We start from the raw sequence: 3790 nt of genomic DNA on the forward strand, positions 1-3790 counted from the left end.
TTCTTCTTCTTCTTCTTCTTCTTCTTCTTCTTCTTCTTCTTCTTCTTCTTCTTTTTCTAGTATGTTCGAATTCTCCTCTTTGTTTTGTTTTCTAAATTGATTCTTGCGTAAACTGAAAATACGCTAGTCAGTAATAAAACTTAGAGTACTTTCGAAATCGTAATGTGGCTGTCTGAAGGCAAGGGGCCTTACGAAGTAGGAAAAACGGCCACATACATTACAATCAAGCCTGGAGAGGGTTAGGCGCCGCCAGGATTTCCTTTCCCAAGAAACACTGCATGAATAATGAAAACAAAGCCAGTGTCTTCAGAGGGGGAGATATGGCAACGCAGTGCCACCTCGACCCGGGAGGGTTAAGGGGGCCTGTAATGTGATTATGTTTTTATATAGTCAGTAAATACAAGGCCAAATACTCCGCAGAAATAAAACGAAGAATTGCAGTGGCTAAAGACAGTTTCAATTAAAATGAGTCCAATCCTAAAAAACAAAAACCTCTCGATGACCACCAAAACAAGAGTGTTCATGGCTACAGTGGTCAACACGTGATTGCGATGTATGCAAGCGAGAGTCGAATCCGAATTAGACTCTTTTTAGGTTTGTACAGCTTCCCAATCATTATAAATCTGGAGTACGCTTTGGTTTCAGTGCTATTGCTAAGAGGTCTTTTTTGCGCTGACATGCTTGTTTGCGCTGACATGCGTGTCGTATTCAGAAACGTTACCGTTGATTAAAATCGCATTTTTTTCAATCAGGAAGATTGGATATTAAATGCTGAGAAGTTATTGATTTTTAGGCCAACCAACCCACTGTTCATGCGTGCATGTATCAATGCTATCCTCCTCCCACGGGCCCTCCGTGATTTTTCGCCCTTGTCCGAGAAGGATAGGTGTAGATCTTTCCTACCAGAAGATAAGGGGTGAGGCTGAAAGACAGCAGTAGAAGGAGCCAAGGAGTAGCAGTAGAAAGGCTGCAGAAAGAGTCAGGAGCCCAGAGGGGGCAAGGGATGTGAAGGGGTAGGAGCAGAAAGAAGAGACGAAAGCAGACGACAGAACATTGCTAGAGAGCAGGAAAAGAGGTGAAAGGAGACAATTTTAGAAAAGAAAATGTTTCGGTCTCTACCCGGATTCGAAACCGGGACCTTTGAATGAGAGGCCAACACCTTAACCCCTAGGCCACGAGAGCTCTCATGGGTCGTTATGCTTTTAAAAGTTGTTTATACCGCTAACATTCTCTTTGTATTCAGAAAGGTGCTCGTTGGAGTAACATAATTGCCTGTAATTGCGATGCCACCTTGGCGGCTGAGCTGGTAGCAAATGAACATGAAATTTTAGATGTAAGATGCCTGCATTTTGTACTGGGTTAGCCCAAGCATACACAATTGGAGTGGGACAGACTTAAAGAGTGCTATATTTTTAAGTTAATAGGGCTAGAGTTAGGTATACCTTAGGTTCTGAGTTAGTGTTAGGGTTAAAGTTAAAGATCAGGTTAGTGTTTCAGTGTTATCAGAACAAATGTCATTTAGTTCCCAAGTCTTTAGGCTCACAAGGTTTAGATTTAGCTCCATTAGAATACGATACCTGCTAATGATTCTAGCAGTTATTATATATGTTGGCTCCACCGTGGTAATCAAAGCATAAAGAACTAAGATCAAAGCAGTAGCTCCTCAGCAATCGAGACGTCAATATATGTTATGACAGACTATTACTCTGTTCAGTACGGACGACTGGTGAGTGAGAACCGCACACGTATAATAACCCCAGGCCCTTGTATGGCAACGAAACCCTTACGTTGGACGAAGATATTTACTCTGCATTGACGCGCTGGGTTGAGAGAATAGACAACACGCAAACGAGGGTAGAAAAACGGTATGTCATGCGCAGATGAAAGACTTCTGCGGACACGAAACCCAATTTTTGTGTCTCTGCTAATAGCTGTAGGGAGTAAGTCCCTTTTCTTAAGGTTAGCCCACCCCTTGATCAACTTTCAATTGCACTATCGGGTTAACATGTCTCAAACATGACGAAGAAATTCCTCTTGAACCTCGTGAATATCAAAATGCGGGGAGCCTGTAGTTGCGTCACAGAAAGCGTGAGTCTACGTCACAACAGTTTCTGGAACAAGCGATATGCTTTTTCATTTCATAAATGTTATTTATTTTTTTAAAATATTTTGTGAGTGTGTGGAAACGAAAGAAAAGAAGAAAAATTATCTTTTGACTCTCTCGTGTTGTAAATTTGAGGTTAAGCAAACATCACACTATTGTTCAGACAGTTGAAGAATGCAACAAGAATGTCCCACTCGTTTTATTTGTTTATTTCTGACCGGTCAATTGTTGTTGTTGTTGTTGTTGTTGTCGTTGTTGTTGTTGTTGTCGTTGTTGTTGTAGTTGTTGTTTGGGTTTTGTTTTGCTTTCTATTTTTTTGCTTTTTGTAGGCACCTAAACCATCAACGCGTTGGTGTGCCGCTCTTTAAGTCAAAATGGGAAAAAATGTTCGGATGCAGCAGTATTAGCAGAGTCCTTAACACTTTATCACAGTTTCCTACTAGTAATGTTTATCATTTCCCTCATTAAAATCAAAATCAGCTTCTTATAAAATAATATTTCAACGTAGAGTGGGCGAAAGGCAACTTAACTCAGTTTTCCAGTAAAGTCCCCAATAAAATCAAAACAGTATCAACGAGAGTTTCTCCAGGCCCATTGTTGAGTGGACTTCAGTCTATTTGAAGACGGTCTTCGCCCTATCACGAGCCATCCGCGGATAAGGTAGGGGAGCGTCGGGTTTGCGTCTTGATTCAATTGTGGGATGACCTGTGAACTTTTCCCCAACATGTGAGGGCTTATAAAGCAAGCGTGACAGCTGAAGGTGTCTTTAGTTCCTGTAAATAATTCCTGGGGTGACTTTCTCGGATTCACTTGGGTTTCTTTTTAAACATTTGCTTCACAGTTAATCGCGCACTGCATTCCCGCCCTAACATTTTATCAATTATTCTCACGATGATTCAGGATACTTTTATTTTGTAGGAAGTGACGTTTTCATGTGAGTAGAACTTGAAAGAAAAAAAACACTTCTTCAGATTTAGCTTGTAATAATGCATTATTAATTTGGATTATGCCATCAAATACGTGTTCCCACCTCTTGGTTGGTTGGCACTGCTTTTCTCTTCGACGCGCTTCTTCTTGATATCAGCACATCCAAAGCTTTTTCCCTCTCTCTCTCTCTCTCTCTCTCTCTCTCTCTCTCTCTCTCTCTCTCTCTCTCTCTCTCTCTCTCTCTCTTTCTGTATGGGTACATATAGACAGCAAAAGATCTGGTCGGTTTGTTACTGTTTGAGACCGTATAATCTGTTGCTTGCACTGTTTGCTTCCCGGGTAATAGTAGTTGTAAAACCCACAGAGCATGCTGTAGAGCGTCGCGTCACTGTGGCTTAATGGTTAAGCTCTCTGACTCGCAACCGTAAGGTCGTAGGTTCAAATCCCGTCAGGGGCCCGACAGTGTGTCCTTGGGAAAGGTACATATTATACTTTACACGAATTTTCCTCACTTCATCCAGGTGGGAATGGGTACCCGGCTATAGACAGTGACAGATCTTGTCAGTTTGTTATTATTTGAGCGCTTAATCAGCTGCTTGCACGGTATGCTTCCCGGGAAGCTGAGAATGTTTCTGGGTGTTCTATGGTTTGCTGGGGTAATAATAATATAGTTTGTAAAATGCATAGAGCTTCCTGTCAATCGGGGAATATACGCTAAACGTGCTATTTATTATTATTATTATTATTATCATTATTATT

This window comes from Aplysia californica, unplaced genomic scaffold, assembly GCF_000002075.1.
Source record: "Aplysia californica isolate F4 #8 unplaced genomic scaffold, AplCal3.0 scaffold00088, whole genome shotgun sequence".
Classification (NCBI taxonomy): Eukaryota; Metazoa; Mollusca; class Gastropoda; order Aplysiida; family Aplysiidae; genus Aplysia; species Aplysia californica.